Genomic DNA, 23443 nt, shown 5'->3' on the forward strand with positions numbered 1-23443 from the left:
TCTCTTTCTTCCACTTCTTCTTCTTCTTCTTTTTCTTCTTCTTCTTCTTCTTCTTCTTCTTCTTTTTCTTCTTTTTCTTTTTCTTCTTCTTCTTCTTCTTCTTCTTCTTCTTCTTCTTCTTCTTCTCCTACTACGAGAGAGAGACAGAGAGAGATTGAGAGAGTGTGTATGAGTGAGAGGGACAGGGTGACAGTAAGAGTAAAGGGGATAGAGGACAGTCAAACAGCCTGAAGGGTGGGTTCCTACCGTAGCTCCTGCATTTGATGAATGCATCAATATCAGAATCATTCAATGTGAGAATCCACCTTATGATTGTCAACATTGGAACAGATGTTTTGACGTTTAGAACTTTAACATGAGTATAATTTGTGGATTTAAGTGGAATTTTAAATATTTTTGGTGATTGTGAAGGAAGATTTTTGTTTGAATTTGTAATGGATTTTAAAATTAATTAATCTGATAAATTCAAATTATTGAAGTACATACATTTTTTGAACTCAAAATAGTGTGTGAATTAAGTTATCATTTACATAACCTCTAGACTGTGTAATCCAAATTAAGGTTTAAAGCAGTTTTGGGTGAATGCCTGTTGTTTTTGCCTGAATTGTATTTACTGTCTATGAATAAATGAAACATGATGATCACTCAATCTGCGGAAAAATATTCCATGGAAAACTGATCCATGAACTTGAAAACATGATTCCAAAAATGTGATTCTGACGAAGTGGGAATCTTGCTGGTTCTTCAATTTCCCCATGTGATGATACTAAGGGCTATTGATACCATTTAACTTTTCTCACTCTCCTTCTCAACCGATGAGAACACAGAGATACCATAGTCGAATATCACGAGTATTAATGATTATTTTTATTTGTAAAAATATTTATCGTATTTGGCAATAAATTCATTATTCATTTATCTGGAGAAAAACATAAACGTGTTTCAACACCTCTGGTGTCGTCTCCAGTGTGACATAGAATAGAATGACTTTATTTGATGACGTGGCGTAGTTTGGGCAGTAATGTCCACTCTACCATTCAAAATAGTATGAATATTACCAATATTCATCTCTTATCAATTCAAAAATTCTCTTACTCATCAAATAAATTGTCTCACATCCCATACCATCAATACATATCACCAAACACTGTGTCAGAGCTCAGAAATTTAATAATGGTTATGGAATAATCATTATTCCATGGTTTTGCTGTGGGACATAACGTACATTCCATGTTTATGAATATCCCGTAATTGTTATGGGAGAAATAGGAAATTGATCTAATTACTTATTTACTTATTCAAAAGCAATGACAAACATTTCAATCATAAAATGATTGGAAACGGAAAAACAGGCCTATAGCCCTTACTATCCCATTCCCGAATTTTGATTGCATATTAGCATAGAGGAACAATAGCATAAGTAGATATCCCATGGTATAGGGCGTTTATGTCGCAACGTTTCCTGTTATCTCAAGCTGATAGTCCACGTAGTTCTCTCCTGTGAAGCTTTATGACGCTGGTAATCTCTCATATTGTGCCGTTCATACACTCTCACCCGGTCAAAACAGTAAAAATCAACAATAATCGACAGTAATCGGTTTGAGATAACAATAAAAGTTGCGACATAAACGCCATATACCATGGGATAACTACTTATGCTATTGTTTCTCTATGATATTAGTCCAAAAGAGGACTAAAATTATAATATTAATGCTGTAGAATGAGTCCAATTGACTAGGCTAACATTGTTTTGATGAAATGTCATTGGATAGAAATCGCGGTCACTTTCTAGTAGCTAAACGATGTCCCGCCGAGAAGTCTAGTGAAAACTTGGCGAAACAATGTGATTTACTTGAAGCTGCAGAGGTATTGGGTATTGGCAAGCGAGATCACTATCCGTGAAGATTCTCAAACCGATAAACCTGGAATGCCGTTTTTACAGGTTCTGATTAGAGATTTGGTGAGGGCTTCGGAAGATAGGAATATATTGTGAGAGTTTGAGAGAGATGAGAGATGATTTCCAGTGAGAAGATGAGAGAAAGGTGAGGGGATCGATCCGATAACTTTTGAGAATGGTTGAACACATTCTTTTCTTCTTTTCCCCCATTGGTTGCTCTCTCTCTCGTTCATCAGGCTCTTCATGTCGTCGTGTTTTTTCTCTTTTCTTCTCATTTTCCCCTCCCGCACCCATCAACACCCGCAGACTCTTCGATATTCCTATAGGATGAAGCGTCGTTGTCCCAAGTAGGCTTCCCTCTCTCACTCCAAACCTCTCACTCTCTCTCTCCAAGGGTCCATCTCGTTCATTATCATAAACATGCTGCCAACCGACCCCCCCTCCTCCTCACCCACCTAACCACTAAATTATATTTTTCTATTTAGTCGAAATTATGTTCGCTTTTGAAAAATGAAAAGAAAAACGCTGGAGCCGAGACGCTCACTCACTCTCTCCTCCACGCAACGAAAAGATACCATCAAAACGCCACGTCGCATATTCCGGGAACCCGAATTATTTATGGCCATATTTAAAGAACAATGGACTCGCGACTGTGATGTGGGGGAGAAGCACATCCTCCATTCCCCTCCTATGACAACACACTCTAGGTTAGTATTTTTGAAACATCCCTATAAGGACGAAACAGCACAAAAGCGTTTTCCGAAAACGATACTGCTTTACAATCATATTCATAGTGTGTATTAAACGCGGCCTAGAGGCTCATATAATATGACAATGGCTTAGGCTTCCATGCTTATCGCGGTATGATCTCTTCTTTCCTGCAGAGATCAAGGAGGAATATTTATGCGCGCAAAGAATTTGCATCCTACTTTTGCTACCAAAAGATTATTCGCTCTGGTATGTATGAGTGTAGAATCGCATGTATTCATGGACTGCATCTGATCTGAAACCAGACAATCCGCTGTTCGTTCTGCTCAGTACATGCCTCCTCCTCTTCCTCCTTCTCCTCCTCTTTCTCCTCTCCTTCTCGATCCTCATCGTACAGAGACATTTTTATCACCATGAACACAAGAGCTGTAGGAAACGTGGTTTCCTGGTAGCCAACTTCTACTGCAACCGATGATATTATAATTCGAAACGATTATCCGAGTCTGAATAATTTATACAGCATCAATGAATATCAACTACCGTTCCAATTAGGCGCCTGTATTCCAGTATATTATTGCCGGCTTTTGTGGATATTTTCGAGCGCCATTCGAGTTTTGATTTAATTAGCTATATTTGAGTCGGACGGACTGAACCAACTAACTGGCTCCCGCAACAATTTAAGTTAATTATTATATTTTTAACTCGGTGAAACGGTATTTGTGCTGCAGTCATATCCAATGGCAAAAAGGCACTGTTATATGGAGATGGCATCCCCAATTTGCGTGCGCTCCACTCAAATACCGTTGCCAGTAATTTAATGAAATTTTAATTAGTACCACTGTATTATTCGCGCATCACAGAGATGTGGCTATCGTTGCCATTATTCAATTAGTTACCGATGGCCAATTGGAAAATGCTGTTTGCATTCTGAATTTCATTGCTGCTCGAGTTATTTATTGATTTTTGCATTTGAAATCGAAAAAGCGTTGTACTGAACTCAGGTTTCTAAATTATACGATCCTCTCGTAAATAGTTTATTTCACTTCTAGTTTACTCCGTAATGAGATTCTTGATACGTATTACAGCATTTAAATCCTACTAAAATGACTAAAAAAAGAGAGCTAGCCAATTATTACTAAACCGTAGGGTTTTACCATAGAGGAACAATAGCGTAAGTAGATATCCCATGGTATAGGGCGTTTATGTCGCAACTTTTACTGTTATCTCAAGCTGATAGTCCACGTAGTTCTTTCCTGTGTAGCTTTATGACGCTGGTAGTCTCTCACATTGTGCCGTTCAAACAGTCTTACCCGGTCAAAACAGTAAAAATCGACAATAATCGACAGTAATCGGCTTGAGATAACAGTAAAAGTTGCTATATAAACGCCCTATACCATGGGATATCTACTTACGCTATTGTTTCTCTATGGTTTTACCCAGTATTGCCACTACACTCTATTCAATCCTGAATTTACCTTCAGCTATTATCCATTCATTCGCAATTTAGTAGGACCTTGATAAGGTCCCCGTGTTGTATGATATTCACTTTGAGAACCCTTCATTGAATTCACATGTAATACCTAATATGAATACCATTATTTCAAACAATATTTGTCTTGTATATAAGGGATATATAATTTATTCTTCTCTTGATGCCATGCATACATTATATCGAAGTTTCTTTGTTTTTATAAGAGGCTGCCTTTCATAATATATACATTGACACTGTGTAATCATTGAGGAATTCACCTTGGTTTCATCCTTGTGATAACACCTATGATCAATTTTCCACCTATGTTTTTTGTTGTAGTTTTCTGTATTTTTGTGTTTTTGGGTATTAAACTTGTATATATTCTCCCACTCCTACTCATAAAATGAATTTCATCGTGTTAGATTGTGGTCAAATTCAATCAATGAATCACCTGATATCTGAGTGTCCACAACACTCCTATCATGGAGGGCTGACAGAAGTTCATGCTGCTGGAGAAGAGGCTCAACAGTGGCTCCAGAACTTACTTGAGTCTATCAGTATTTTACATATCAAGTGTAAAATCATCCATTAACCTTGGCCTATGAATGCATATGCGTATATATCGTGTTAAATAATAGGTTTCTCTTCATTTGTTGTTGTTTAACGGTTCTCATGATCATGTTTGGAATACTTGGGCGTGTCTAGTATCAGCCAATGACAGAAGAGCTCAACATTCATTGGTCTACAGCCAATGACCAATCGTGGAGTTTCACCAACACTATATGAATTCTGCTGCTTTCAATTTACTGGAGATTGATGGTGATATAATTTACAACCGAAAGGAGTGGTTTAAATTGGTCTTATGAATAAGTGCTTTCGACAATATCGAGTCGTTTTCGTTCAATATTTATATTCGCCTCACAATACGTGAAATATCAATACAACGCATTTTGGCTGAATATCAACTGAATAAAAGAAGGCTAAATAAAGTTGTAATGCATATTGATGAGTTTAGGTTGAAACATGAAAGTGTTTGATTTAAAAATGGAAATTCTTGAAGAACAAATCCTCCCTTTCATAGGCCCATTTAATATATATTTTCTATCGAATACTGTACATAGTTATTGTGATAGAGCCCGCTATAAGTGACAGACAATCAACATAATTATGTTTTATTCTTGAATTTGGATTCATCTGTCTCAATGCATGTACAACATTAAAATTGTATGGCGTTCGCCACATTGTGGAAACAAAAAATCACAAGTCCTTTTGATAATAAAAACACCTATCAGCCAGTCCTCCAATTAACTTTTTGTTTGGTTGAGAAGCTTATACTGTGGTAATTATTCAGATTGAATAAAAATACTAAAAAATTGTCAAAAAACACAGATTTATTGATAGATAGAAAGACCAGTTTCGGTTGTTACACCATTGTCAATCTCTGATAAATTAAAACTAAATTCAAGAGCAGCAGCATTTATACTAGTAGACGAGTACTGCTATTGGCCCAGCTAGACAGTCTCCTCCCAGTTAACGGTGTCACAAAATGGCGGCTTAAGCAACAGACTCGTCATGATAACAAAATTTACGTTCAGTACAAAATAAGAACCAAGGAAACAAGTAAAAGATAATAAAACAAATATGAGAATAGAAAAAACTATTGACTAATGTATGCTTACAATGTTATGATAAAAATAAATCCGTAGTGCTGTATTGGTTGAAATTAATCTAGTCATTTGAACTATATTGGGAATTGTCCTTAATTACTCTTGTTATTTCTAAATCCTCTAGAACAGGGCTCTCCAACCTACGGCCCGCGGGCCACGTCCGGCCCGCGGATAGATTTTGTCCGGCCCGCCGAGAGTTATTGCTGCAGATTTTTAAAAATATATATCTATACACATTTTTGACAACAACTGTGAGTTCAGTACTCTTCTCTTACTAACCACTCCATTTCTAAGTGCAAAATAAGCTGTAAACAAGCAGCGATCTACAATTGCGAGATATTAGCAAATGGTCTGCACGGACTGTACATGTCTCTCCCAGTAAGAGACTCTAAAAACATAAATACCATGCTCAAGCTATGTTTTCTCTTTTTGGATCTACCTACAAGTGTGAGCAGACATTTTCAAAAATGAAGTTTTTTAAATCAAAATACAGATCTTCCTTGTCAGATGAACATTTGAAAAATATTTTAATGATCGGAACCACAAAGTTTGATCCAAAATTATTCTTATTTATTTATTTTATTTTATTATTAAAAACACACAAGACAAAACAAAATTACAAAGAATTACGAAACAAATAAAACACAATAAAACGTTACAAATATAAAAAAACCATGGGCTTTGTGGTTGGGTGTGTTGGAGAAGAGGAAAAAAGAGAGGAAGATACCTAGCCAACTATGGTTTCCCATGTAATAGGCAGGCAAAGTAGAGAAGAGAAGTAATGAGGAAAAAAGGGAAGGGAGGAATGGGGGGAAGGAAGAAAACAGAGGAATAGGTACTCAAAATAAAGGTGAGTCCACTGAAAAATGAAAAAACTAAAGAAAAAACAATGCTGAAGCAGAAATCTCGAGTCATATATCTAAATGGAAGAAGAAATTACTGTATGTCCTCACATACTGAAATGGGCGGACATTCTAAGTGGAAAAGAAATGCAATCTTCTCACTAAAAATAAGTATCTCTTTTATCTCGGTAACTTTCTGTAAATTTGTGTATTGTCAAGTTGTCTTATTACTATTAAAAAAATTATTATCATTTTTTTAACTTGCTAAATTTATGCATTGTCAAGTTTTCTTATGACCTCTCTACAATCAATAAATTGGACATTGCATTGGAATGAAATGAATTGGTTTGTTTCTTCCTGTGTTTTAATTAAACTCACTTGAAACTCCTCATATTATTTAAATGGAAATATAATAATTTTACACCCCACAAATTCCCGTCGTGTGTGTCCCCACAAGTCAAATTCCACGTTCATCCTTGTTATTGGCCCTCTAAGCTTCCCAAGAATTAACAATGTGGCCCTAGGATAAAAAAGGTTGGAGACCCCTGCTCTAGAATATTCAAAGATCTGCCTTATTTATCGACATGCATTTATTTTTAAATATTTATTTTTATTCCTCCATTTTTTTCTTGAACTGCACTCCATTGTCAAGTGTACAAAGTACACTGTATATTGAAAAAAATTGACCATATACATCTTTATACTATATTGTACTATAATATAATATAGATATATGTGCAGACAGCATACAGTTGGCGGAAGTAGACATAAGGACTGAGGGCAGCAGAAGAGGACCAGGACAAGTCTTCCGCTGCAAAAGTGTTGATTGAGGGCACCAAGCTATGATTAATGAAGATCTTTGCCCCAAGTCATTAATCACCCGCCGACCATTCCCATTGCCATTCCGACAGCAGTACAACAACTGACTCGGCTCGATTAACATCTCACTCTCCACTCTGCATTCAGTCCTGCACTTTCGCTCTATCTCTTTCTCACTTGCTCTATCTTCAGTTGCTCTATCTCTTTCTCACTTGTTCTCACTCACTGCTCATATCGTTTTCCTGTTGCTGGCGACCTATCCGATGTTGAGCGATCCTCAGCCAGTGCAGCGACAACACTCCGATCAATTATCATGATGACAGTGGAAATAAGAAAGTAACAAAACTTGTACGAACTTGTAAAATTTTAATTGACTTCCTGAAAGCTGTTGTTGAGTGAGGACTGCTGGAGACTAGACATTCATGAGACGTATGTTCAATTTTGTGAAATTACTGTTCGATTGTACGGGAATTTTTACAATACTGAGTCGTTTTTGTACAATATTTTAACTTTCTCTGCCTTACCATAGGTAAGGAAAGTATTGCTTTCCGAAGAAAAACAAAGTACCCCAATTTCTAAATTTCTATAGCTCCCCTGAGTTCAAACAAGTGGTTTTTGGGTATTGGTCTGTGTGTGTGTGTGTGTTTGTGTGTGTGTGTGTGTGTGTGTGTGTGTGTGTGTGTGTTGTGTGTGTGTGTGTGTGTGTGTGTACACGATATCTCATATCCAAATTAACGGAATGGCTTGAAGTTTGATCCTTCTCCTATAAGGATCCGACACGAACAATTTCGATCAAATTCAATTGAAGATAGTGGCTAAAATGTTGTCAAAAACAGGGTTTTTCACGATTTTATCAAGAACGGCTTCATCAATTCTGATCAAATTTATACCTAGAATAGTCATTGATAAGCTCTATCAAATGCCACAAGTCTCATATCTGTAAAAATTCCAGGAGCTAAGCCCCATCTAAGCAAAGTTTGATTTTAGATTTTCAAGTATCAGGCTTCAGATTCAATTTAAACAAAAAATTCTAAATGGAGAAGATTAAGCATGAAAATCTGTACAATTAATGTTTAGTAACATTCTCACTTAAAATTGAAAATAAGCTCGAAATTCTAGAAAATGTGATTATTCAATTGCAAACTGTTGGCAACTGTTGATTCTATTAAATGATTCACTATGAAGAGATAGCAGACCTCGTGTGTCTCCAGAGTTATTGCTCTGTCACCAGCTGGTCAAATCTTTGAATAGTAGACTTGAGATGCGCGGGAACACTAGTGTCGCGTGATCAATTTTCATAACGGCAAGGAAAGTTGTGTGAGTGCGCCACACCAGATTTTTTATATTCGACTCACAACACATAAATATACAATAGACCGCATTTTGGATAAATAGGTATGATCTGAATAAAATTATTCAATTATTGAATGATGGCTAAACAAAAAGGGTTGATGTAAGGAATTGTGAGTTTAAAGATGGAAGTACTCCATCATGGAGAGAATGTGTCAAATGTATAAATTATATAATGAAAAACGATAAGAAATCAATTTGTGAAATGAATGACTGCTGTGGTATTCCTTTATAATTGAAAGAATAAGTGGTATTGTACTATATTGTAATACATAGTGGTATATTGACAACATCAACGTCTTATCTTTGAAATTATTACTGTATTGTGAATCGATTTCCTCTTCACTATCAATTTATTCAAACTATGAATTGAAAAGGCTTCTGAAGTGGAAACACTCTTCATGATGACGTTTCGACCTGTTGTTGGTCATCTTCAGACTTCAACTTTTATAAATTTTTGGTTAACTGTCGGTCTCGGCTAAAGTATGACAGTCGTGAGGACCATTGACGCTTTAAATTATATATTCCGGAGAGATGGGTTCTTCCCGGAAGGGCCTCTCCACCAATAAAAGCCATACGAATTTACTTTCATATTCGAAGTTCACGTAGTAAAAATTATTATTCTCATTTAGGGCTGATTCATTAGTTTTATTTCCAAGAAATGGGTCTGTAAGGAACCTTCACGTTCAAATACTGGGGCCGTTTGCACAAAAGTATGATATATTTTAACGGTTGAATGACACCAAAACCAATCGGAAAAACGGAAGAGCTCTTCAATTAGCACTTAACCACAATTGAAGTTTGAATACTTCTGGGCAACTGAACAATGTATCCTAGGTCCGCATGCTCTATCTCGGTTTGAACGGAGATTGATCATTGATCAGTGTAGTTGGTTCAAACCAGGTAGGCCTATGTTGAACATTGTAATCAATTTATTTATTCATATGGCTTTCATCGGCAGAGAGATCCTTTTGGATGTTCTGCCTTGCCATATTACCCAATGTCATTCCTATCAACACCATTCGCCGAGAGCTCAATCACTGGAATGATTACATTCCAGCTTTCAATTCATCAAGTGGTTCTTCAAAGCAAGAAATGAATTAATCCGACTCAATAAGTATTCATTCAACGGGAACAGACTCTGCTCATTGTGCAATAGGAAGGAGGAGGATGTCACGCATTTCATTGGAAAATGTCCCATACTCGTCGAGTTCAGATGACAACACTTTGGCAGAGCAGCATTGTCACGGGAAGATCTGAAGAACTAACTAAACGGAGATGACTGGCTAAAGATAGGTGCATACTGTGTTGGTGCATGGAAATACAGACACTACTTGATTTCAGAGTTCAATGGATAGTGCGTTGTGAACTGTTGAATGAACACTAAGGGAAAAGTATTTTAAAAACACGAATGAGTAATTCTGTATGGAGTCTACTCATGACAAACCTCACCCTGACGGTCGTTGACCAAGGGTTTAATGCTTTTTATAACTAAAATTATGTTCTTGTATAATATTATCTAGGAAACAATGTTAAAATAAAAGCGATTATTCATTCATTCATTTCTATCAACACTCAAGCTTACAGGTTATATATTGGGTTCTTTTTATTTTCTCACTAACAATTTGCACTTTCACTTCCTGAAATTCTATTTATCAAGTTTAAAATTAAGAAAACTTATATCTAAACAATTAATGCGATGAATTAATGTAATGAATGCGACCATATACGCATGCAATAATGCAAGATAAGCTTTTGAATGTTGAAGGTCTAGGCCTATGTGCAACATACCAGTTTAAACAGAGATGTATTAAAGAGAGCTGCGGTCGGCTCAATCCGCAGCTGAAATACATTGTTACTAAATGCAACTATAAATGTAATCGTAGATTAGCGTTAAACGTGTATATTGCATCTGTGTCTAAGTACAGTATCATAGTTTTAAAAAGATGTCCTTAGATTGTAATCAGGAATACACAAGTAACAAAAGCACATTGAATTGCAAAATGAGGTTCGTAAAATGATATGACTAATCGAATCACAAACTGAATACTCGCTTTATGAATACATTCTCCATACAACAATAGCACTCACATCAACATAACTGGTTCCGCCGTGAAAGACGTATTTTAATGGATACCCTTCTGTGATGTTTTCGCAATACATTCCTAATTTATTCGGAATTGTAATGGAAAAGCATCTTACAGCTCCATTTTGGATTTGTGCTGCAGCTTTGTATTCTAAGCGCGCCCTCTATATATGGATATTTGTCTCCTTTTTCACCGCGGTCGAGTTTGTTGACTGTTGAGAAGTGATCACTGCAGTGGCTTCTAGTTTGTGGTTTATCCCCTCTCAGATTAGCAACAGTTTTGTCGCTAGTTAGGCTACCAACATACTGTTGGTCAGGAAAGCAACTTCCTGAGAATAGAGTGTTGAAGACCACTTCTTGTGATTGCGTTACACGTACTTCACTCGCAATCCAAAGCAGAGCAAAGTTCATGTAACGATGGTTCGAACCGTTTTCAGTTAACAGAAACCTTTTGCAGTTAGTTTTAACGACTTCACTCATCTATGGAGCCAATACACGCTTTATTGCTACATGGTTCCCTCAATTTCCTAACTCAGCAGTTCTCTTAGGAAGTGAGTAGTAAAAGAATAGATATAAAAAATAGTTTTTTTTCTTCGGGGCTACTTTTGAATATGGCATACTTTATCCAATGGCATTAGTAGCCGAAACATGTCGTGACGAAATAATTTAAAAAGGGTACTCAGATTTATATTTTTATTTATATAAAAATTAGATATAACTATATAAATATATATATATATATATATATATATATATATATATATATATATAGTTATATCTATTTTTATATAAATAAAAATATAAATTTGCATATATATATAGAGGTGCAAGTCATATAAAATGGCTTCAAACGGCTAGTGCCGCATTTCAAAGCCATCTGGTTTCAAACTGCTGTTTGGCTAAAAAAGCTGTAGATTTATCTAAAACTACCGCAGTTTGAAGCCAGTTTATGAAGCCAAGGGTGGCTCCAAAGGTCCGTCTGTACAGAGAAATTGGCTTCAAAAGTGCGTATACCTATTGATATATATATATATAATATATATATATATATAATATATATATATATATTAACTATAGTTAACTATAGATATTTCATTGGAAATGTTTTTTGATTGTGATTTTTTTTGTTTTGATTTCTCCTATGTATATTGTATTGTGTTGATTGGAATAAAAATTGAATGATTGATTGATTGATAAACTCCAAGATTGAAAAGGTTTGTGCAAAAAGCAGTATGTCTATAGTTGAATTTCTAATAAGATAAACAAATTCATTCATAGAATTGAAATTTTGGCAGGTTCAGTTTCTTATATAACTTTTGATACATTTACTGTTTCAAGAATAGATTCCAATGATAATATGTGAGAGAATGACTATTGATTAACTCATCAACTGAATCTGATACTATGTTCCAAAATATAGTTCAAAATCAACAATTATTGTTAGTCCACCTATTTTTGCATAATTTAGATGATTATCACGGATTGAATAGTTGAGTGGAGTGGAATGATAGAAAGTGGAATTCCTATTTACTGATGTAAGAGCATAGATTTGAAAAAAGAGAAAATGACTTTGTCTAGATTTGTGAAGAAAAAAGATGAATCTAATGGGCAAAATATTACAATGGGGTATGCAAAACCAAGACAGATTTTCACAGAGCAACTGGAATCACAGCTAGTAGACTACATTATTCATTGTTCGAAGATCTATTATGGGCTCACACCACAAAATATAAAAGCATTGGCTTATGAGCTTGCTTTAGCTAATAAAGATTCAATATCTGTACCTGATGCCTGGATCAACCACAATGCTGCCTCAAAGGAATGGTTTACAGGATTTATGAAGAGGCACAATCGTCTGTCATTAAGAGAACCTGAAGCTACAAGCCTTGGCCGCGCAACAAGCTTCAATAAAACAAATGTCGAACTTTTTCTCGACAATTTGAATTATGTCATGGAAAAACACTAATTCGAGAAGAAAGACATTTGGAATGTAGATAAGACGGGAGTGCAAACCGTGCAAAAGCCGAATAAAATTGTTGCGGAGAAAGGAGTGCGTCAAGTAGGGAAAGTTACGTCAGCAGAGAGGGGACAAACAGTTACAATGGTGCTAGCTGTCAGCGCCATAGGTAACTCTGTACCTCCAATGTTTGTGTTCCCAAGGGTCTTCTTCAAAGACTATTTTATAAATAATGGACCCCCATGATGCATAGGTGTTTCCTACCCTTCGGGGTGGATCACATATGATTCTTTTTTAAAATTCGTCAAGCATTTCCCTTCATAAATCCAGATCTACAATGGAGCATCCCTGCTTACTGGTTTTAGACAACCATGAATCTCATTTGTCCATTGAAGTGATCGACTTTTGTAAACAAAATGGGATTGTCATGCTGTCCTTCCCACCTCATACTTCACATCGCCTGCAACCTCTTGACTGGTCAGTTTTTGGGCCTTTAAAAAAATTCTATTTTGCTGCTTTTGACGATTGGATGACAAGTAACCCAGGCAAGACAGTAAGCATCTTTGACATTCCTGGAATTCTAAACCTAGCACTGCCTAAAGCAATAAATCCTTCCAATATCATTTCTGGATTTCAAGCAACTGGAATCGCACCCTTCAACAGCTGATGACTTCTTATCAAGCTCAGTTACTGATAGAGATGGGCCTACTAACAATGCTGATAAAACTGTTCTACCTGGAACGAGCAACACCGGAGATGAACATCAACGTGATCAAATTCCTTCCTCTAGTAGGCCTAAGGATGTTGATCTATCCACGGTAAGTCCTCAAGAAATTCGTCCCTATCCCAAAGCTGGAGAGCGGAAAAATACTAAGAAAGGGAGGAAGCCGTTGAAATCCGCTATTCTAACAAGCACACCAGTAAAAGAAGAGCTAGAGGTGTTAGCTAGGGAAAAAGAAGCTAAAAAGAATGCTACGGCGGAGAATATGAAAAAAAGGTTGTTTAAAATGGTTGAAGCGGAATCAAAAGCGAAGAAGATGGAAAAGAAGAAGAAGAAGAAATTCATTCCAAAGAGGAAGATCAAGATTGAATCGGAGTCTGAGGAAGAAGATGAGGACACATTGTGTCTTGTATGTATGAAACCCTATTCCAAGTCCAAGCCAGGTCAAGACTGGATACAATGTATGGCTTGTAAAAAATGGGCTCATGTTAAATGCAGCAAAGACACTAAAGTTTATATTTGCATCCATTGTAGCTCTGACAATGATTCTGATTAAGTTTCAATGAAACAAGATTCTGATATATTTGCAAAAACTTGTTTTCATCAATTATCACAAACTATTGTTTTCAATTATTATACTGAACTATAACATATTTTACTTTTGTAAGACTACTTTATCTTAATAAATTTTTTTTCAATAATTTCTTGCCTTCTCAATATAACTTTTCTCATCTATTATACACTTGTATCAACTTGCCTCCAGCTAATATCAACTTGCCCCCCATGTGGGGAACATTGTTACACTTTGTATGATCATATAAAAATTTCATTTTTCGAGAAAAAAATAATTCAATCAAGAATATGATATCTTATATGAATGAAAAACATATGAATACATTAAATCACGATTTTACCGATTTGAAATCATAGAAGATTGAAATTTTAAAAATCAGTAAGAGAAATTTGTCTCAACTTGCCCCGCTCTCCCCTACTATATTCCAAACATCTTTTTTGAGACTGTTATCAATATCAATGGGATAGTTATTGAGTTCAAACATCTATACGATGGGAAAATATACACACGAGCTCCTCCGTTACCTTCCCTATGCTAGTAAACCTTTTTTGAATTGGATGTAGATTGAAATTTAAGAGGAGTCCGCAACTGTTTTAGTTTGATAGTCCGAAAGAGGGTTGGAAGAAATCGACGGAATTGAATGGAATATAATTTTGTAAATACATTTTTCGAGTACTGTGTAAGAGGGGGAGTATTTGATAGAGATAGATAATGTGGAAAAACTGGCGTAGAAGAGAGGAGAAAAAAGGGTGTTAGAATGAGAGTGAGGCAGTGGTGGTGGGAGAGAGAATATTTTGGAGAACTGTGTGAGAGGGGGAGTAGTATTTGAGAGAGAGATAAATAATGCGAAAAAGCTGGTGAGGGAGAGAGGTGGAGAAAGAGTGTTGGGATGAGAGTGAGAGGGTGGCGGTGGAAGAGAGAGAAGACTGGTAAATAATGCAGGGTGTTTTATTGTTTTAAAGTGGAGGGCCACAGCTGGTAGAACCGCGAAACTGCTCTCTGGGGGAGGAGGCAATTGAATTTTTTAACTCGGACAGGGACAGGATGCATGTGTCGCTTGAGTTATGTTTTGTGGGGGGCAAAACACCACTTTCACCGGGTGTCATAGGGGGGCGGGGGAGTAGAGTGGTAGCAGCTCCAGCACTTGTGTGATTAGCGCCACTACTCTAATTGCGCCCACCGATAAGTCACACCAGTTCTGATGATCAAATTCAAAATCTTCACATCAATATTGTAATGCATGTAACACGTTCGAAGGACTGAGATCTGATTATAGAATTCAAAATCCTCAAATAGAATAAAAATTATTATGAAGTGCAGTTTCATCAATCCTCCTAATAAAATCTTATACTAACTTATTGGTTCCTCGCTGCTCTTCTCCATTACCTTACCTCATATACTCCGTATTCTGATACTACTTACTCAGTACTCAGACATTTCATTCTAATACCAAAGGAAAAAGAAACAGAAATGTTTTTCTTCTCCTCTTTATCCAAAACATTCATAAGTAGTGTTCCATAATGAGGTTCTACAGTAGTGTTTAATTAAAAAACTTATAAGAACACAGGACTTCTCCCAATAATTGCTTCTATGTTGAAAATTATCAAGTGAAAATGCAAGTAATTCATTCAAATGATTGCATTCTCATTATCTAATTCAAAATCCTCTCACCAATAATTATAATACAAGTGATACATCCAAAGGTTTGTATAATTGGATGATGAACTTGTTGATTGACATCATATTGAATAACAGAGATGAAGCTAATAAAGCTAGTAAGTTTAAGTAAATAACCGAGTAAGAGGGAATATTCATGAATGAAAGAATGGATTTTGATTCCCATCGAACGTGACAGAAATACTATCAGATGTAAAAAATACAGGAAAGAGAGTTTAATTGATGGTAAAGTTTGGTTCGTTCGCTAGATTTTTACTCTATAATTGAATCAATCAATCAATAATTCAATGCAAACACAAAACACACAGAAAATCAAAATTCGAATTTCCAATAGAAATACAAAAAACAGGCTCATGGTGGGGGTTGATTGTATATTATGTGTATCAATAATATTTTTTTCTGATTTCCAATGAATTGCAACCAGAGGAGTTTATTGACAAAACTTATACATACAAATAAATGTTGCTATTAATAAACTTAGTCCTGATTATGATACCCCACCATAATAATAGTATGTGTCGGGGTGATTATAATATTCTTTTCTAAAACATGTATAAAAAATGTAGTTATTAATTTTAGTTATAAAGATTAGTTAGTTGTTGAAGGTAGAATATAATACTTATAAATACAGTATATTATAAAAAGATGACAGTAGTTTATCCTATATCCAATTTACAATGATCTCCTCGGTCTGTTAGGTTTGAGTATCATGTAACCAGTTTTCGTACTGCTCTTTTGAATCTATTTATATTTATTTCGTCCTTTGCGATCTGCGGAATTAATGAATATTAGCCTAATAATGTGACGGATCCATAATAATTATATTCCACTGAGATATCACATTATCATGGTGTTGAATAATGTATTCACTGAATTTTATTGGAATCGGGAATTATTGCCCTCAAAATTGGACAACACAGTCAATAATCATGTAGCAGCAAATGTTTACAATTTACTCAATTGATTCACAAAAAGTCCCTGAAATTATAACTTATTAATTCTGTGAACTCATATTCATATATCACTCATGACACAACAACCAAAATATGTTGTGATACTCAACAGTTTCTTGCACAGTCAGTTGATTGGAAACAACATTCATGTCAGGGTTTCTCGATTGGAATGGATGTGAGGGTCGGAGCGGAGAGGAGCGGTAAGATGTTTCTTGTCGAACACTTTCATAACTTTAAAAATTATTTGCACGATGTGTAACAGGGTCCATAGTAGGCTGCTGCAGTGGAGGGCAGCTGTAGTGGAGAGCACGGCTGACTGGACGCCGTCTCTCGGCGTCGTTAAATGCGTAAGTTACAATGCGGCCTCGTTAAGCCCAGAATAGTGGCTGTCATATATTGTTAGCTTAAGCTAATTGCGTCACGGACGATCCGCCGCTTCTCTCACAACGTCTGTTGGGCGAACCTATCGACTGACTTTTTGTCCTTTTCCACTCCACTCTGGTACCGACCAGTTTTTCTCTCTTTGTATGACTACAAAAATTTACATAGCCTCCTCTCGAGAGGCAGCCAGCAAACTCATCTGCGGAATTCTCTCCACCGATACATAACAGACATTACAATGGCCTGCAGAGCACTGCGTACCTGATCTGAGGGAAGGGAGGGTTTGCAGGAGCTTGGAGGACATGTTCACCTCTACATAATAATACTGGGGGATTGCGCCGCGCCGAGTACACACAGACGAGTCTAAACTATTTGAAGAATCTCTTATCAGATGCTTCAACAATCCCGACCTTGCTCTCCTCATCACTCTCACCAAAAGACTGAGAACCCCGTGGCTCAAGCTTAGCTGCCCAGTGACCGGTACCAATAGACAATAAAATATATAAATATATTTAACAGTGTATGCCGGTACTCTGCTGCTCATTATAATCCCTTGGCCGCGATAAATCACGCCGACAAGGGATTTAATCAGGCGACGCCTGTTGAGTAAGGCTAGCTCTATGAAGCATGACAAAGAAAGATATATTCAATAACAAAGTGGTGCTCTGGTTCGTTTAATATAAATAGTGGTGTATTTGTGGCTAATTAATGCTCTTCTCTAGTGGTGCGGAACGCCTTGAACTTATGAACTAGAACGAGCTGGAAGAAAATGTTATGAGTGAGGTGAGGATAATAAGGGATCGAGAAAAATGAAATCAAAATGAAGTAAGAGGGTTTTAATTTTTGTTGAGAGAGCATGATTCCAGGGATTCTTTACTTATGAAAAATGTAAAGCAAAGTGTTTTAAGTAATAAAATAAAAAAATTCCATGATTTCAATAAAGAGTGGAGGTGTATTCGTACAACTATCTTTCTGAACTCATCTCCAATTCAATTCAATTCAATGTGTCAATCTTTCTTCTTAATGAAAATTCAATTCTCAATGGATATGAAAATTTCATGCTTCAAGCCTAATTGGTGATGCAATGAGCCATGAATGAAAATTGTCAATGAATGTATTCCAATAAACCAACTAAATTCTTATTGATACTGTGAACTCATATTCATATATCACTCATGACACAACAACCAAAATATGTTGTGATACTCAACAGTTTCTTGCACAGTCAGTTGATTGGAAACAACATTCATGTCAGGGTTTCTCGATTGGAATGGATGTGAGGGTCGGAGCGGAGAGGAGCGGTAAGATGTTTCTTGTCGAACACTTTCATAACTTTAAAAATTATTTGCACGATGTGTAACAGGGTCCATAGTAGGCTGCTGCAGTGGAGGGCAGCTGTAGTGGAGAGCACGGCTGACTGGACGCCGTCTCTCGGCGTCGTTAAATGCGTAAGTTACAATGCGGCCTCGTTAAGCCCAGAATAGTGGCTGTCATATATTGTTAGCTTAAGCTAATTGCGTCACGGACGATCCGCCGCTTCTCTCACAACGTCTTGTTGGGCGAACCTATCGACTGACTTTTTGTCCTTTTCCACTCCACTCTGGTACCGACCAGTTTTTCTCTCTTTGTATGACTACAAAAATTTACATAGCCTCCTCTCGAGAGGCAGCCAGCAAACTCATCTGCGGAATTCTCTCCACCGATACATAACAGACATTACAATGGCCTGCAGAGCACTGCGTACCTGATCTGAGGGAAGGGAGGGTTTGCAGGAGCTTGGAGGACATGTTCACCTCTACATAATAATACTGGGGGGATTGCGCCGCGCCGAGTACACACAGACGAGTCTAAACTATTTGAAGAATCTCTTATCAGATGCTTCAACAATCCCGACCTTGCTCTCCTCATCACTCTCACCAAAAGACTGAGAACCCCGTGGCTCAAGCTTAGCTGCCCAGTGACCGGTACCAATAGACAATAAAATATATAAATATATTTAACAGTGTATGCCGGTACTCTGCTGCTCATTATAATCCCTTGGCCGCGATAAATCACGCCGACAAGGGATTTAATCAGGCGACGCCTGTTGAGTAAGGCTAGCTCTATGAAGCATGACAAAGAAAGATATATTCAATAACAAAGTGGTGCTCTGGTTCGTTTAATATAAATAGTGGTGTATTTGTGGCTAATTAATGCTCTTCTCTAGTGGTGCGGAACGCCTTGAACTTATGAACTAGAACGAGCTGGAAGAAAATGTTATGAGTGAGGTGAGGATAATAAGGGATCGAGAAAAATGAAATCAAAATGAAGTAAGAGGGTTTTAATTTTTGTTGAGAGAGCATGATTCCAGGGATTCTTTACTTATGAAAAATGTAAAGCAAAGTGTTTTAAGTAATAAAATAAAAAAATTCCATGATTTCAATAAAGAGTGGAGGTGTATTCGTACAACTATCTTTCTGAACTCATCTCCAATTCAATTCAATTCAATGTGTCAATCTTTCTTCTTAATGAAAATTCAATTCTCAATGGATATGAAAATTTCATGCTTCAAGCCTAATTGGTGATGCAATGAGCCATGAATGAAAATTGTCAATGAATGTATTCCAATAAACCAACTAAATTCTTATTGATACTGGAATTTTGACTCACTATTGATATGGTACAAGCCTGACACAATTTTTTGATCGCTTAACACCTTCCAGATGTCTAAGGAACCGATATTGGGAATTCGTATTCTACATGTTCTCATCCTGGAATATGAAGAAGCAGTCATTGTTCCATGTTCATCGAAGTCTATAAACGTCGTTGTTAATTTTCAATATGTGAACAATATTTCATTATGCTGTGCTCAGTGAGAGAAGTTGTGTGTGTATTTTTGGGTTCAAGATTTTATAAAATAACTTGATTAATTCAATATGAAGTGATAATTGAGTGTTATATTTAAATATAGTTTGGTGATTCAATTTCTCTAAATTCAAAATGTTCAGCTTATATATATTTTTGGACGAAAATTGAACTTGAACGTTTCACTGTAGAAACATAACCTATTTTTTGGACATTTTATCAATTTATCAAAATTTGGGAATTGAATAGATTTGGGCCAAGCCTGTTGTTCCTTTCTAATCATATTTATATGATTTGTGATTCTGTCCACGAATAAATAAATAAATGAATGAATGAAATTAATGAAATTTCACAAACTTTCACCCCCACAATGGAATATCAAAAAATCCATACTCAAAACTCCTTTCACAGATTATTAATCTGAATTCAGTATTGAAATGATATAAAATTAATAATTTATGATATATTGAAATTCAATAATTATAGAATATAGAAGCTAAATATCAATACCACCTCTGATCACTTACCAAATTCTCTTATCCGCAATGAGGGATCTCTTCCAAGAAAATAACTTTGCTTAACATTACGTTTACAAGACCGTTGAAGTTGTTTGGAATAACAACAACTATACACCACTTTGAAGCGACAAAGTTTAATGTTAGTAGTATCTAATGCAACGACTTACATTCACCATTTGGTGGTAGGTGAGGGTAAAGGGAGGTATCCAAGACGGCCTTCATAGTTGGCAAGTTTTGTGATCAGGAGAGGGGGAAGGGAGCTCCAGGCACCATCTGCTCAGACATATTCCCTCAGGACTACTGGCTTTCCCGAGCGCAGAATCCCCAACCCATTAATCAAACGGCTCGTACTGCTTCTGTTTCGGGGATCTGCTCTGTTCTACTCTGTTCAGCCTACTACCGGCTCTATCAAAAGGATTACTAGCCAAGTCTCTTCATCCCCCGGAGGGGTGGAGGGCACAGGCACACACACAACATCCCTTCTTTTGTTCAATTGGAATTTTCTGCTGTTTATCCAGCATTTGCATCCGAATTACATTTTTCAACTTCCGACTTGGGGCGATAGTTTAGGGTTGATAGCTATTAAATGATTCTAAGTGATTAATGACTTGATAACAGAAGTTATAGAGTGATTTTCGCCATAGGGAAAATATAACATAAGGAGATATCCCATAGTATAGGGAATTCATGTTCCAAATTTCACTGTTAACTCAAGCCGTCTGTTTTTCGTTGAGCTATGTGACGCTGGTTTAGTCACTCATACTGTGCCGTTCTCACCTCAACACAGTAATAGAGACAATAGTCGATAACAGATAGTCCAGTCAATATAGACATAAAAGAAGGGGTGTGCTTGCAATTTATATTGTAGTTCTGATTTTTTAATATATTATTTGGGTACATAAGAGAACTCCAGAACCAATTTCTTCCTGCAGAATTTCCTTGTGCTAGATACAGAGTGGCCCAAAAACCTCGGATTTTCGGCTCATTTTCCAGTTTTCAGCTATTTCTGCCAAATCTCGTAATTGGACAGAACAATTTGCTCCCACCTTTTTTTTAGATTATAAAATTCTTAATAAAATGAGATCATTCGGAACTCTCTATCTCCAATGAGTACTGGGCTATGATTTTTCAAAAATTAGTGAAATTTGAAGAAAAATCAATTTTGATGAATTTTAAAATAAATTTTCCATTTTTAGACCGTATTTGACTTATGATGCATGATTTTGGACCGCCTTGACGAGCCGAGAAGAATGAAATGTAGTACGATGAAATCTTAGCATTGTGTCAAAAGATATAAGTGTTTGAAATTTTGATCCTTAAGCGCGCCTCTACACTAGGAAATACTGAAATGAAGTGCATATAACGGGTAATTCTCATAGAACATAATCTCATGAACCTATGTCAATGTGCGAAATATCAATGTGAGGGCAATGTAGTTGGTGATGATGGTTGAAGCTGAAAATTAGGTGTTTTTTACAATACATTACTTACATTGTTGTAAGGTGTACCTGGAAATCTATATGTGATAGAGCGCTTATTGTACTCAGTACTCATTGGAGATAGAGAGTTCCGAATGATCTTATTTTATTCGGAATTTCATAATCTAAAAAAAGGCGAAAGCAAATGTTTCTGTCCGATTACGAGATTTGGCAGAAATAGCTGAAAACTTGAGAATGAGCCGAAAATCCGAAGTTTTTGGGCCACCCTGTATCTAGCACAAGGAAATTTTGCATGAAGAAATTGGTTCTGGACTTCTCTTATGTACCTGAATAATATAATTATTAAAAAATCAGAACTACAATATAAAATGCATGCACCAATGTATAAAGTGACTGTAGGGCGTTATAGGGCGATAACAGAAGTTATAGAGTGACTTTTACCATGGAGAAAATATAATAAAATATTCTATATTATAGTGCGTTCATGTTCCAAATTTCACTGTTAACTCAAGCCGATAGTCCTAGTAATACTTTTTCGTGGAGCTATGTGACGCTGGTAGTATCTCATACTGTGCTGTTCTTACACACTCACCCCCAACAACTCAGTAATAATAGAGAGAAGTGATCGGCTTGAGTTAACAAAAGTCGGCTTGAAATTTGGAACATATACCATTCTTTTGCTGTGTATTATGCGACCTATATCTTCTTTTGGTTCCTTATCTCTATAGTCCAACCTAGCCTGAATATATGAGCCGTCAATGCGCCTTAAGACTTTCATACTTCAGCCGGGACCGACATTCAACGTGACCATTCGATAACACAGGAGTGACCTGCTTTGAAACTTTTAAATAAGTGGAACTGTTAAACTGACAATAATAGGGCATGACTTTTATAGGATAAAAAAATATTCATTGACATCAAAATGAAACAATACAAGTTCAAGTACTATACTAGTATAACAATAGAATAATAATTCATCGAACAAAACTAGAAGCTTATTACTCATACCTATCAGTAACTCAACTACCGATTTAAACTGCTACGAACTCAGCTGAAGTAGGAGTTTCTCAAAACTTTCTCAGACAAGTTTAGCACAAATAAGGTCCAGTGACAAATATATTCATCATCTTGCAGCTTCTCACTTGAACCAACTCAGCTAAACCAACAGGCACTTGCCTTTCCTCGTTTTCCACTATCTCGTATTATTTGTTTGAGGAAATAAATGTAAACAAATCCTCTTGAAGGAAACAAGAAGAGGGCAGTCTTAGAAAAATTCAGCACAAATGAGGTCCAGTGACAAATATATTCATCATCTCGCAGCTTCTCACTTGAACCAACTCAACTAAACCAACAGGCACTTGCCTTTCCTCGTTTTCCACTATCTCGTATTATTAGTTTGAGGAAATAAATGTAGAAAATCCTCTTGAAGAAAACAAGAAGAGGGCAGCTTCTTAGAAAAATTCAGCACAAATAAGGTCCAGTGACAAATATATTCATCATCTCGCAGCTTCTCACTTGAACCAACTCAACTAAACCAAC

The sequence above is a fragment of the Nilaparvata lugens genome, chromosome 4, assembly GCF_014356525.2.
Source record: "Nilaparvata lugens isolate BPH chromosome 4, ASM1435652v1, whole genome shotgun sequence".
NCBI lineage: Eukaryota > Metazoa > Arthropoda > Insecta > Hemiptera > Delphacidae > Nilaparvata > Nilaparvata lugens.